This window comes from Halichoerus grypus, chromosome 8 (assembly GCF_964656455.1).
Source record: "Halichoerus grypus chromosome 8, mHalGry1.hap1.1, whole genome shotgun sequence".
Lineage (NCBI taxonomy): Eukaryota > Metazoa > Chordata > Mammalia > Carnivora > Phocidae > Halichoerus > Halichoerus grypus.
In genome coordinates, this window is record NC_135719.1 from 40,067,116 (window position 1) to 40,081,552 (window position 14,437).

A 14,437-nucleotide genomic window follows, 5' to 3' on the forward strand; every position below is an offset into this window, starting at 1 on the left:
CAACATGTGACCTCACGGGAGACGCTAGCAGTGAGAAAACCTCAGTGTCCCCAGGGGGGCACCTGCGCAGTCTAGGCCCCCTGTACTCCGCGCTGGGAAGCGTGATGGACCTTGGAAGCAGGAGAGTGGCACAGTCATCACAGCACTGTCTTCGTCACCTGGTCTGCAGGCTCCCTTCTGCAGGCGGTCAGGAGGGGGGCTGTCTTACAAGACCTGAGACAGCCGGGTGGGCAGAAGGAAAGCTCTTGGGAAGAAAACCATCGTTCTCTGGATCTGCTTACAGTGAAGTCCTGCTGTCCTTTAGTTTAATATTGCCTACTTGGGAAGAAAGGTAAATCGTCAACAACTTCTCACCAGAATGACTTGGCCCAATATTGCGGTTATAAAACCCTAGACTGGTCGGGCTCCTTGCTCAGCAGGGAGCCTGCTTCTCCCTCTCCCTCGGCCTGCCGCCCCCCTGCTTGTGCTCTCTCTCCCTCTCTCTCTCTGTCAAGTAAATAAATAAAATCTTTAAAGATTAAAATTAAAAATAAAACCCTAGACTGGTCAATCCCCTCAGCTGGGAAATGTCCTTCTCCAGAGAACTTCTAGAGCCTGGCGGACATCCAGCCATCTGAGATGGGCACAGTTAGAGCAGGGGCAAAAGGGGCATCTGGGTTCTCTGCCTGGCCTGCTCTGCGCCCCCCCCGGGTAGGCTGCTCCCCATTTGTTGTGTCAGGCTGGCATCTGACATGCCCACAAGGTCTGACCTAATGGTTTGGACTCTAACACAGCCTTGAAGACAGGCACCAACCCACTGCTTACACCGGCCTGGGGCTAGTGACATGCTTCCCGGAGGAGAAAGAATGATGTCCTCGTTGCCTGGGGCTCCTGTGGAGTGGAGGGAAGACAGGATCCCCGTGCGGTGACTGCTTCTGTCCCACCCAATCCCTCTGTACTGTCATGATCTTGGAAGAAAATGCAATGCAATCTGCTTTGAAGTCTTCAAAAAATAGTAGGTCACAGGTTGTCAGAGCGGAAAGGAACCTCAGAACGCAACAGGTCCAACCCTCTTGTTGCTCTGAGAAGGAAACCGAGGCCCCAGGTCACACCATGAGGATGAAGCGGTCCTGAGCCTGTAATCCCTGGGGTCAGCACAACTCACACAGACACTCACGCAGCAATGGGACCGAATCTCCACTGCACAGAGGGGAAGCCTGAGAAGCAGAAGAGCGAGGAAGAGGCAGGGAGAGTGGACACGGGGGCAGGAAGCGGCATGAATCTGCTCAGCCCAGTTGTAGCATGATGGATTGCAGGGGCAGCTTGTGCGGCTGCTGGAACCACAGCTCCCCTGAGCCCCATCACTCAGCGATATGATAATAAAGTGGCCAGGGCTGGGAAAATGCTATGAGACTCCAGAGAGCTCAGTCTCATCCCACTGGATTACAACCCTGTTATCGACACCCCTGGGGCTAGTTCTGCCTCCTTCAACCCAGCTCTGGAGATGAAACCTGCCAGGGATGTTAGGGGGTGGGGTGGGACTGCTGGGATGCAGCCTGACCCAGTCTGGGACCTGGGAGAGCAGGGAGGCGGGTGGTGAGAGAATCTGCCACGGATATCTGGGGCAATTTCTCTCCCTGAGTCCCCACTCCGGGGTTCACTGAGACTTCAGCCCCCATGTGCCAGGGAGAGGGACAGAGAAAGGAAAGACTGGGAGCCAGGCCTGAGGGTACTAGAGTGCTTTGGGGCACAGTCTTCACAGACCAAAAAGTTACCTTACCAGATAGCAGAGATTGTGTGGCTCAGCCATTGATACTCAGAAGACAGAAAGGGCCATCGGGGTTTCTGGGGGATAGAAAAGCTTCCTGGGGGAAGTGAGGCTACACCAGCCCAGAGGGGTAGTAATTCTATTCCACAGGTGCCTGCATGCCCCCCACCCTTCTCCCCATCCTCCCACTCGTGGATCACAGAGCACCCTACCAGCAGGTGCCGCTCCATCATGCTACGGGAGACTCTCCCAGGCACACCAGTGCTTCCAGGAGGAAGTCAAAATCCCATCACGTCATAATAACATTCAGCCATAAACAGAAATGAAATTCTGATATGTGCTACAACATGGGCGAATCGCAAAATCGTTATGCTAAGTGAAATAAACCAGACACAAAAGAACAAATATTCCACTTATTAGTAGTCCTTAGACTAGGCAAATTCATCAAGCCAGGAAGTAGAATGGTGGTTGCCAATGGGCTAGGGGTGGGGGGGCTGGGGGCGGGGGCAAGGAAGTTACTGCTTTGTGGGTACAGAGTTTCTATTTGGGAGGATGAATAAGTTCTTCAAATGGGTAGTGGTGGTGGTTATACAACATCGTGAAAGGACTAAATGTGGCTGACTTGTACCTTTTAAAATGGTTAAAATGGGAAACTTCACATTATATGTATTTTACTATGATAAAAAAAATCCATCACGTGCGGCCATGCCATGCCCCTGCTGCCTCTGTCCAATTTCAAGAGGGCACGTGCCTAGAATGGGGGGTGGACCAGAAGTCTTGCTGAGCACAGCTAACGCCGCCACAGGCACGTATCTCATGCCCTGGATGAGCCTTTGTCCCAGCCACTGCAAGCCGCTCTCTGCCTCCTGGAGGCACCACGTCTGGTCACGCTCCGGTGCGCGTGCACACCACCACCTAGTTCTTCAAACTCCGCAGATGTGCCACCCTCTCTGTGAATTCTCCCCCACCGTGCTCCCTGCACAAAGATAGGTCCACCCTCCTCCAGGCATCCACGTCTCCCAAGATGACCACATCAAGGTACCCAATACTGACATGTGCTGAATTTCTGGTGAAAAAGACGATGCACCCCCTTGAAGTAGGGCTGGATGGGACAGCCCAAGACATCACAGCAAAGACTCCAGTATCACTTCCTATAAGGATTCTTAGTTAAAGCAACAACAAGTCACATGGCTGATCAGAGGTAGAATTTGGGTTACTTCCCCAGCATTTTCTATTCGAATGTAAGCCATGGCTCAAAAGTAGCCGAGGTATTGCTGTAACATTAGGGTCAAGCTTAATATTAACTTCCCAAGACAATGCAGTGATATTTTGGTCTACCAGCAACTGAGAAAAAAAAAGAAGAAGGTAGGAGCTTGGAGAAAATCAAAGGAGCAGCTAAAAGCCGGAGCTGCCCCATCTCTCTAGGGGAATTTTTAAGTGGTTCCAGCTAGAATTTAACACATGGGTATTAGTTTAGGAACTTTCTAACCTATAAAAATGGTAATCCACAAATCAAGATCTGCTTCCCTGTTCTAGTCCAGAATTGGGGATGCTAAATTTACATAAATAAGATCACATTCGTCAGATAGATGATAGATAGATAGATATAGATAGATGATAGATAGATGATAGATAGATAGATAGATAGATAGATGATAGATAGATAGATAGATAATAGACTCATAGAGACATAGGCACATATATATGACTAAAAATACTTAGATTTTTTTAATCCTTGTAAAATCATGATGAGATTTGCACACCTGCCCATCTTACTTATTCATCAACTCAATAGTATGTCTGCGTCCCTATTTCCCCATCTAGACTGTGAGCTCCTTGAAGGCAGTCCCCTTTATTTGTCTTAGCCCAACAGAGTCTGGCACCTAAATGGAAGTAAATTTGTAAATTAATGGGTTATAGTCCATTTCTCCGGCACCCAGCACAGTGCATGATTCACAACAGAAGCTTAATACACGTTGGGAAAAAGAAAGGACCTGACCACTGCCACACTGTCCTCAGCTGTAAAATGGCCCTGCCTCCTGATGCAAGACAAGCTCGTGGAAAATCAGAAGTTGCTGCCCGTGGGAGAGCTGCTGTGTCCTTGCTCGGTAGTCAGCCAGCCCGGGGCTGGGGGGGGGGGGTAGCGGGAAGGTGAAGATGCATAGCAGACTTGCCTCCATTGCTAAGAGGGCCACACTGCCTGGGTTCTGGGGCCTTGAAGGAGGAGGCAGGAGCTTCATGCAACTCTCTGAGCTGCAAGTAGCCCACAGTCTACAGTGTAGGATGGTGAGATCCAAGTGAAGGGGCACCTGGGTGGCTCAGTCGGTTAAGCCTCTGCCTTCGGCTCAGGTTATGATCTCAAGGTTCTGAGATCCAGCCCCACTTTGTCAGGTTCCCTGCTCAGCAGGAAGTCTCCTTCTCCCTCTGCCCCTCCCCCTTGCTTGTGCTCTTTCTCCCTCTCTCTCTCAAATAAATAAATAAAATCTTTAAAAAGAAAAGAAATCCAAGTGAAGTTGCAGGAAGAGACTATTCACAGTAGCAGTGTTCATAATGGGGCAAAAAAAAAAAAAAGTCAGACAATCCAAATGCCCTTTGAAAGAAGAATGGATACATGGCGGTAGAATCATTCTATAAAACACTGGCCCTGCAATGAAATGCAAGAAACCACAGTCATGTACAATAGCACAGATGAATCTTAGCAACATACTGTTTAGTGAAGAAGTAAATCTCAGAAGATCACTTATAAGAAAAGATCAATGAAACTAAGAGCTGGCTCTTTGAAAAGATAAACAAAATTGACAAACCTTTAGCCAGACTCATCAAGAAAAAAAGAGAGAGGACTCAAATAAATAAAATCAGCAATGAGAAAGAAGTTACAACTGATACCACAGAAATACAAAAGATCATAAGAGCCTACTATGGACAATTATATGCCAACAAATTGGACAACCAAGAAGAAATGGATAAATTCCTAGAAACACACAATCTTCCAAGACTTAATCATAAAGAAATAGAAAATCTGAATAGGCCAATTACTAGTAAAGAGATTGAATCAGTACTCAAAAAACTTACAACAAACAAAAGTCCAGGACCAGATGGCTTCACTGGTGAATTCTACCAAACATTCAGAGAAGATTTAATCCTCTCAAACTATTCCAAAAAATTAAAGAGAAGGAAATGCTTCCAAACTCATTTTATGAGGCCAGCATCATCCTGATACCAAGACCAGACAAAGACCCCACAGAAAAGGAAAATTACAGGCCAATATTCCTGATAAACATCCTCAGCAAGATATTAGCAAGCCAGGGGCACCTGGGTGGCTCAGTCAGTTAAGCATCTGCCTTTGGCTCAGGTCATGATCCTAGGGTCCTGGGATCGAGCCCCACGTCGGGCTCCCTGCTCCGAGGGAAGCCTGCCTCTCCCTCTCTCACTCCCCCTTCTTGTGTTCCCTCTCTCGCTGTCTCTTTCTCTCTGTCAAATAAATAAAATCTTTTTAAAAAAAGATATTAGCAAGCCAAATTCAACAAGACATTAAAAGGATCCTACATCATGATCAAATGGTGCAAGGCGTGCAATGGTCCAGGGATGCAAGGAGGTTCAACATCCACAAGTTAATCAACGTGATACACCCCATTTTAAAAATGAAGGATAGGACGCCTGGGTGGCTCAGTCGGTTAGGCATCTGCCTTCGGCTCAGGTCATGATCCCAGTGTCCTGGGATCGAGTCCCGCATCAGGCTCCTTCTCAGCAGGGGGCCTGCTTCTCCCTCTGCCTGCCACTCCCCCTGCTTGTGCTCTCTCTCTGTCAAATAAATAAATTTCAAAAATCTTTAAAAAAAAGTAAAATAAAAATGAAGGATAAAAATCATATGGTGATCTCAATAGATGGAGAAAAAGCATTTGACAAAATTCAACACCCACTTAGGATAAAAATTTTCAACAAAGTAGGTTTAGAGGGAATATACTGTAACACAGTAAAGGCCATATGTGACAAACCCAGGGCTAACATCATCAGGTGAAAACCTGGAAGCTTTTCCTCTAAGGTCAGGAACAAGACAAAGATGCCCACTCCTGCCACTTTTATTCAACATAGTATTGGAAGTTCTAGCCAGAGCAATTAGGCAAGAAGGAAAAATAAAAAGCATCCAAACTGGAAAGGAAGAACTGTCACTATTTGCAGATATATAAAAAACCCTAAAGACTACACACACACACACACACACACACACACACACACACACAAACAACTATTAGAACTAATAAATCAATTCCTTAAAGTCACAGGATACAAAATTAATATACAGAAATCTTTTTCATTTCTATACACTAATAATAATCTAGCAGAAAGAGAAATTCACAATGGCATCAAAAAGAATAAAACACACAGAGATTCTCTCTCTCCCTCTTCCTCTACCCCTCTCCCCACTCTCTCTCTCTAAAATAAATAAATAAATCTAAAAAAAAAAAGAATAAAACACTTAGGAATAAATTTAACTAAGGAGGTGAAAGACCTGTACTCTGAAAACTATAAGACGTCAGGGGGCCTGGCTGGCTCAGTTGGTGGAGTGTGCAACTCTTGATCTCTGGGTTTTGAGTTCAAGTCCCACATTGGGTGTAGAGATTACTTAAAAGTAAAACCTTAAAAAAAAAACTATAAGACATCAATGAAAGAAATTGAAGAAGACACAAATAAATGGAAAGATATATTGTGCTCATGGATTAGAAGAAACAATATTATTAAAATGTCCATCCTACCCAAAGCAAGCTACAGATTCAATGTGAATCAAAATATCAATGACATTTTTCACAGAATGAGAACAAATAATCCTAAAATTTGTATGGAACCACAGAAGACCCTGAATAGCCAAAGCACTCTTGAGAAAGAACAAAGTTGGAGGGATCGTGAGTCCTGATTTCAAACTATACTACAAAGCTATAGTAATTAAAACAGTATGGTACTGACATAAAAGCAGATACATAGATAAATAAGATAGAATAGAGAGTCCAGCAATAAGCCCACACATATGTGATCAATTAATCTATGACAAGGGAGGCAAGAGTATACAATGGGGAAAGAACAGTCTCTTCAATAAATGGTGTGGGGAAAACTGGACAGCTACATGCAAAAGAATGAAACTGAACCACTTTCTTAAACCATGTACAAAAACTAACTCAAAATAGATTAAAGACTTGAGTGTAAGACCTGAAGCCGTAAACACCTAGAAGAAAACTTAGGCAGTAAGCTCCTTGACATCAGTCTCAGTGATATTTTGGGGGAACTTACTCCACAGGCAAGGGACAATAAAAGCAAAAGTAGGGGCTCCTGGGTGGCACAATCAGTTAAGTGTCCGACTCTTGGTTTCAGCTCAGGTCATGATCTCAGGGTCGTGAGATGGAGCCTCGAGTCGGGCTTGGTGCTGGGTGTGGAGCCTGCCTAAGACTCTCTCTCTCTCTGTCCCTCTGCCCCTCCCCCATCTCAAATAAATAAATAAATCTTTTTTTTTAAAAAGCAAGAGTAAACAAGTGGGAGTACATCAAACTAAAAAGCTTTGCCCAGCAAAGGAAACCATCAACAAAATGAAAAGGTCACCTACGGAGGAAATATTTGTAAATTGTATATCTGATAAGGGGCTAATATTTAAAATGTGTAAATAACTCATAGAACTCAATAGCAAAAAATCAAACAATCTGATTTTCAATGGGCTGAGGATCTGAACATTTTCCCAAAGATGACAAATAGATGGCCAACAGACACACGGAAAGATTCTCAACATCACTCATCATCAGGGAAATGCAAATCAAAACCATAATAAGATCTCACATCACACCTGTCAGAATAGCTAGTATCAAAAAGAAACAAACAAATAAACAAGTGTTGGTGAGGTTGTAGAGAAAAAGGAATCCTTGTGCACTGTTGGTGGGAATGTAAATTGGTGCAGCCACTATGAAAAACAGTATGGAGAATCCTCAAGGAAAATAAAAACAGAACTACCCTACAATTCCACTTCTGGGTATTTACCTGAAGAAGACAAAAACACTGACACAAAAAGATACATGCACCCCTATGTCCACTGCAGCGCTGTCTACAACAGCCAAGATACGGAAGCTGCCCAAGCTCCCATCGAGAGATGAATGGATAAAGAAGACGGGATACTACTGAGCCACGAGAAAGAATGAAATCTTGCCATCTGTGACAACGTGGATGGGACGTGAGGGTACTATGCTAAGTGAAATAAGTCAGATTGAGAAAGACAAATACATGATTTCACTTAGAATGTGGAATCTAAAAACCAAAACAAATGAACAAGCAAAACAACACCAGACTCGTGGATACAGAGAACAGACTGATGACTGCCAGAGGAGAGGGGGGTTGGGGGTGGGGGAAATGGATGAAGGGGATCAAGAGGTACAAACTTCCAGTTATAAAATAAGTCACAGGAATGTCCTGTACAGCACAGGGAATATAGACAATAAATTGTAATAATTTTGTACAGCAACAGATGGTGGCTAGACTTAATATGGTGATCATCTCATAATGTGTATAAGTGTTGAATCACTATGTTGCGCACCTGAAACTAATACGATATTATATCAATTACACTTCAATTTCAAAGAAAGATCACTTATAACATGACACCCTTTCTGTAAAGTTCATGAACAACTAAAATAAAACAAGGACTGTTTGGGCTGCACAGATGCATGGCTGTGGTGACATTACCCAAGCTCCACAAGACTTCTGGTTCTTCCTTCTTTCTAGGTCCAGACCCTCTTGAAATTAGGGATAGTCGGGAAGAGTTTGAGCCACTGAACTGTCACTGAAGGGTTCAGTCACTTTTGGACAGAAACATCTAAGAACTGGTGCATAGTTTTTATTCTCCTGTGACAAAGCAAACCCCAGAACTTAGCGTTGAAGAGCAATTATCATAGCATAGCGGCCATGCCCAGGTCCTGTGTCTGTGACGGGCAGAGGCCTCTGCCAATCTGCACTGGTCACGTAGCAAGAGCAAGAAATAAACTTCTATTGGGTTCAGCCACTGAAATTAGGAGTTATTTGTTACTGCAGCATAACCTAGTTTACCCTGACTGATACAGTAATAAGACTGTATTTAGAAAGGCTAGGGAAGGGGCACCTGGGTGCCTCAGTTGGTTAAGCATCTGCCTTCGGCTCAGGTCATGACCCCAGGGTCCTGGGATCCAGCCCCACATCAGCCTCTGAGCTCAGTGAGGAGTCTGCTTGTTCCTCTCCCTCTGCTACTACCCCCCACACACAGTCTCTCAAATAAATAAATAAAAATCTTAAAAAAAAAAAGGCGAGGGAATGATAAACACATAATTCAGCATAGTGTATACCACTGACAGGGAAGCAGGGGTTATGATAAAGGAGGAACACAAGACGGGTGCAGACATTGTTAAGGCTGGAGGTCTCAAGCTGAGTTCTGAGTAAAAAGAAAACCGCAGGCCCCAAGTAGAGTCACTTCTGCTAGGCCACGTCACCAAACCAGGACTTAATACCTAATCTAACTGCACTTTCACCCTCCCCCAGAAATGCAGTCTTTTTTTTTAATTAATTAATTTATTTATTTATTTGACAGAGAGAGACACAGCGAGAGAGGGAACACAAGCAGGGGGAGTGGGAGAGGGAGAAGCAGGCTTCCCGCCGAGCAGGGACCCCGATGTGGGGCTCGATCCCAGGACCCTGGGACCATGACCTAAGCCGAAGGCAGCCGCTAATGACTAAGCCACCGAGGCGCCCCTCCCCAGAAATGTAATCTTAACCAAACTTTGTTTGTACCAGCAGGGTGATCTGTCACACAGGCTCTCTCCACGCCCCAAAGGAAGATGAGGTAATCCAACTAATAACTAATAAGTCCCTTTTGTCCCCCCAAGGGACGGTGACCTGACACAAAATAATCCTTTTTTCTCTTTATGACTTCCTTGTCCTGCCTTTAAAAATCTTTCCTTTCCTGCAGCTTGATGGAGCTCCTTTCTGTGTGCTAGAGGGGATGCAACCTGATGTGTAAATTGTTTAATACAGCCAATTTGATCGTTTAAATTACTCAATTGAATTTTTGCTGTTTGATATCACTATGTTATTATAAACAAAAATATAGCACGGTAAACAAAGAAATTAATTAATTGAAGTGGCCTTGTCCGGGTCAATAATGAGAGGGCGTCATAGGCAGTGTTGTGATTAACCCAGTTCTGTGCACCTGGGGTCCATTTAAAAAGGAAAAGGGGGGCGCCTGGGTGGGTCAGCTGGTTAAGCATCAGACTCTTGATCTCAGCTCAGGTCTTGATCTCAGGGTTGTGAGTTCAAGCCCCGTTGGGCTCCACGCTGGGCTCCACACTGGGCATGGAGCCTACTTAAATACATACATACATACATACATACATAATAAAGGGGAAAAAAGGGAGTGTCATTTGGATATGAGCTGGAAACCTACCCCGGTACCTGCCCAAAGGGTGCTTTCTTCTCATTTTGTAGGCAATGTACACAATGTAACCAAAGTGTGTAAAGAAGGGTGGGATGACCTCAGAGATGTGTTTCTTTTCCTAATTCCCCAGGTCCAGGGCCTGAGATTCCATTCCTGACAGCCCCTCCTTCAGCAATCCTCCTAAGCTGTCATTCAAGCCAGCTGGTTGGGAAGGTGGGAGACAGGAGAGTCACAGAGCCTTTGTTCCTGGCAGCTTGTCAAACCTGCCCCAAAGCCTCATTTCAATATATTTGCATGAAATGGTTTCATCGCAGACGTCTCCTCCTCCCTCCCCTCACTCCACCCCAGGGGCGCTGGCAGGCCTGGTTGAGCCAGGGGGCCCCATAGGCCCCGGACCCACCCCAGGCCCCCTTTGATGATGCCGTATTTACCACAAACAACTCTGCTTTTTCTGTACCCTGGGCATCCATGAATCTTACACAACTCGGATCCTCAACCTTGATGCTAAAATCATTGCATTCAATGTAGAGCCACCAGGGAGTTTTAAGGAAGAGAGGGTACGGTGGTATTTGCAACTGGAAAGTTGCTCTGGTGATCAGTAAGGGACAACAGGGGAAGGGGGTGGGGTGGGGATGGGCAGGCAGAGGTGTTGGAGGCACTGGGCAGCCCTGAGGGCCACTCGGAAGGTAGGTGGAATCGAGAACTTGGCGGTGAGTCACAGGGACAAAGCCCAGCTCCATGGTCCCTGGGGGCAAACAGGAACAGGCCCGCCACCCTGCTCCCAACACTGCTGGGGGAGAGGGGGAGGTCCGGCATGGAAAGAGAAATACCAGGGGCGACAGCTGTGGGGTTGTGGGGTTGTGGCCTCTGGAGGAGACTGGGCTCAGAGGTGACGGGGTCGGGGGGGTGGGAGAGGACAGCCGTTTATCTTTGGACTTTTACAACTATTTGCATACATTAATTTGACCATAAAAATTTCAACTGGAACAAAAAAAAAGGAAAAAGCATGTTAGATTCAGTCATGTTCTTACACATGCGAATTTCAGGGAGTTCATAATCCTAGAAATTGTGTACCAAGTCGTGGGTGCAGCTTTCTTCTGAAAAGGGGTCTATGTGTTTTATTGAGTTCTCAAAAGAGTCTGTGACCTGGTAATAATAATTAACATTTATATAATACTATACTTCAGGCTCTGAGATACACACACACACACACACACACACACATCCTCACAACAGCCCTATGAGAAATATTCTATTGTGTTAAATCATAAAAATTCAACAGAGTAAATTTGAAAGATCTAATTGGCTTTATTGATTCATGAATCAGGCAGCATCCCGTCTAGCAAGTAGAGGGGACTCCGAAGGGCTACGGAAAAACTAGACAGGGAGCAGAAAAAAGGAAAATATTAGCAGAGAATCCATTGTTTTAGGCAAGGTGGCCCTCCTAAGGGGAAGGGAAGGAGTCGATCAGTAAATTTCCTAATGCTGACCAGAAAATGTGGACTGGCTACAGGTGCATTCCTGGGGGGTTGAACTACAGTTAGGTTAGGCATTAAGTCTTGGTTTACTAACTTGGGGCCTTAACCTACGTGAAGCCATTTTGGGCCTCTGGTTTTCTTTTTAACAATTATCATCCACATTTTACAGCTGTAAGGACTGAGGCCCAGGAAGGTTGAGCAAATTGCTGAAGCTTGCTCGGTTAGTCAGATTTGCATCTCCGGAATGTCAACCACTAATCTGGACCAGGTGTGGTCCAATACTGAACTTGCTTACATGGGCAAGTAAGGCCCTGGAGCATGGAAGGCTTCTCCCAGGCCCCGCAGAAAGACACTGCTGTTCCAGCCTGGACGTGTGACCCTCTGTGCTCATAGCCCTTCCCAGGCCCCTCACTTCAGGAGCACTGGGAATTCCTGGTCCCTCATTGTCATTCCTGACCACAGCAGGGAAGACAGGTTGGTACCAGGGACATCTCAGGAACAAGCTTGGGGGAGGGAAGCCTTCCCACCCACCAGCACCCCAGCCACTCCGGGCACCCCAGGCACCCCTGCAGAGGCTGGCCCAATCTGGCTGAGCCCTCACAGGGACAAGGACCCGCCTTCCTCAAAGACTAAACCCTGTTGTCTCCCTGGCCTCTCCTCCACCTCTTCCCTCCAGCCGGGCTGAGGAAAAGCATCGAACTGTCAACCTTGGGTGGCACCCAGCTCCTCTGGCCTCTGTTTCCCTGTCTCTCCTCCCGGCAGTCCTGCCCTAGCATGGATTGGTCTCTGCTTCATGGATTGTCCTCCAGGGCCTCCTCTGGGTCTAGCCCTGCCTCCTCCCCGGAGTGCGTGAGCCCCTTGGCCAGACCAGAACCCTTCCGCCAAGGAGCTCGTGGCGGAGGCAGGACCCTGGGGAGAAGCCGCCCCAGGGTGCGGCCGCCTCAGGAGGTAGCGAGGGCCCCTCCCCAGGAGGCCTGTGAGTGGAGGCTGGATGGCCCGGCATTTGGGAGGGGCCTGGACTAGAGGTCGTGCCCAGGCCTTCCTGTGAGGTCTGGTGACATGGACATCACAATAGGATATACAGTGGGCTCCAGCCAGCTGGGCCTCACAGCCTGCTCTAGACCTTGACTCCCTGGAGGCCCAGAGAGAGACAGGGGCTTGCTCAAGGCACCACAGCATCTAGAGCTGCACTAGGGGAAGGGAAGCCCCGGGGCACTGGATGGTGGGGGTGGGGGGGGAGAGCCTGGAGGAAGGATTGGTACCTTGAACAAAAGGATCAGAGGGGTTTTCTGGAGGAGGGAGGACGTTCATGAGCAGCCCTCAAGGTAGGGAAGGTTTGAATAGGCTAAGAAGTGGGGAGCCAAGAACAGGACATGTCCAGGCAAAGCAGGAGATAGCTGGAGTCAGGTAGCCCGGTGAGGGGTCTCGGTGGGGGCTGGGGACCGTGAATGCGCAGCTGGGCAGAAGAGTCCCCTACTGATCCCCCCTAGCCCTCTTAGGACAGAAGCCTGTCCTGGTGCTTGGTCTCAGCCTGAGAGGGGGATACCTCACTCACCCCAACGGTGTGAGGGTCGGGGAGGCAGGTCTGGGCCTCTCCCCCGACACACACACACCGTCAGGCAGGGGCCGTCAAGTGTTTCCCTCCAGTCTTCCCAGGCCAGGGGGAGAGGCTCCCAGCAGGCCGGCCCTTGCTAGCCTCCCCAGCTGCACCCCACCTCTGGGCACCAGCAGGCGGCACGGACACAGGAGGGGTGGCCACCCCTCCAGAGCAGGATTTTCCAGGGTTCCAGTGTCAGCCGGGAGCGGGCTATTTTTAGCAGGCTCTCCACATCAGCAAGCTGTCTCAGAAGTGCCAGCGCCATGGGTCCCACACTGTTCTCAGCTTTTAGCTCTTGCAGGGAGTGATTCTCGCACTCAGCACGCTCTGATTGCCAGAGTGACCTGAGCAGCTGCCGCGAGTCCCCTCATCCTCTGAGCCCACGGGCGAGTGACGCGGCAGGAGGCTGCAAGCAGGCCTTCGCCCCACGGCTCCACAGCCCTGCTGCCCCCCAGCCACTCCGGGGGGCCCCCCCACGGCGAGGGGACCCGGGGGCAGAGAGTGGGCTGGATGGGCAGACTTGATTGGCTTGATTTGCTGATGTACGTGGTGCTCCGTACATGGTGTGACGTGTGAGGGATGCTCGGGGAGCCCCACCTGCCTCAGCCCTGAGCAGGACACCCCGTGGAGGGAGGTGGGTGGGGTATACCACCCCAGGGAAGAGGAACTCATTGAGAGGAGCCCCACACTCCCCTGGACAGGGGCAGAAACGCAACTGTTTTCAGAGGGGTTCAGTCGTGCCGGGAGTGGGATGAGCCGCTTGGCATGTAGACAGTCGGCGCCGGTCTCCAGTTCAATGGAGGGTTATAAGCACCCTGCGTGGATAGGTCTTAGGCCACGTGAAGATTCAAAATCTGTTGTGGCATCTCTCAGGTTTTAAATGTTGGCAACTAGGTCAAATTTTTATAAAAGAATGTTGCGTGGTTTGAACAGAACACACCCAGGAACCCGGCCTGACCCACCAGCCAGGGGATGGGAGTGCTGCTAAGAGAGGGGCCAGCTCTCCAGTGCCTCCTCTGCTCCATACCAAGATGTGCCAGCGCCGGAGGCCCCTCCAGACCGGGGGGGGTGGGGGGCAGCCTCAGGACCCCAGATCCCAAAAGGCAGGGCCCCACGCAGGGACCCAAACGGCATTTTTCAAATGGTCGTCCAGGGAAACCAGCTCTGAGAGCTATTCCTAG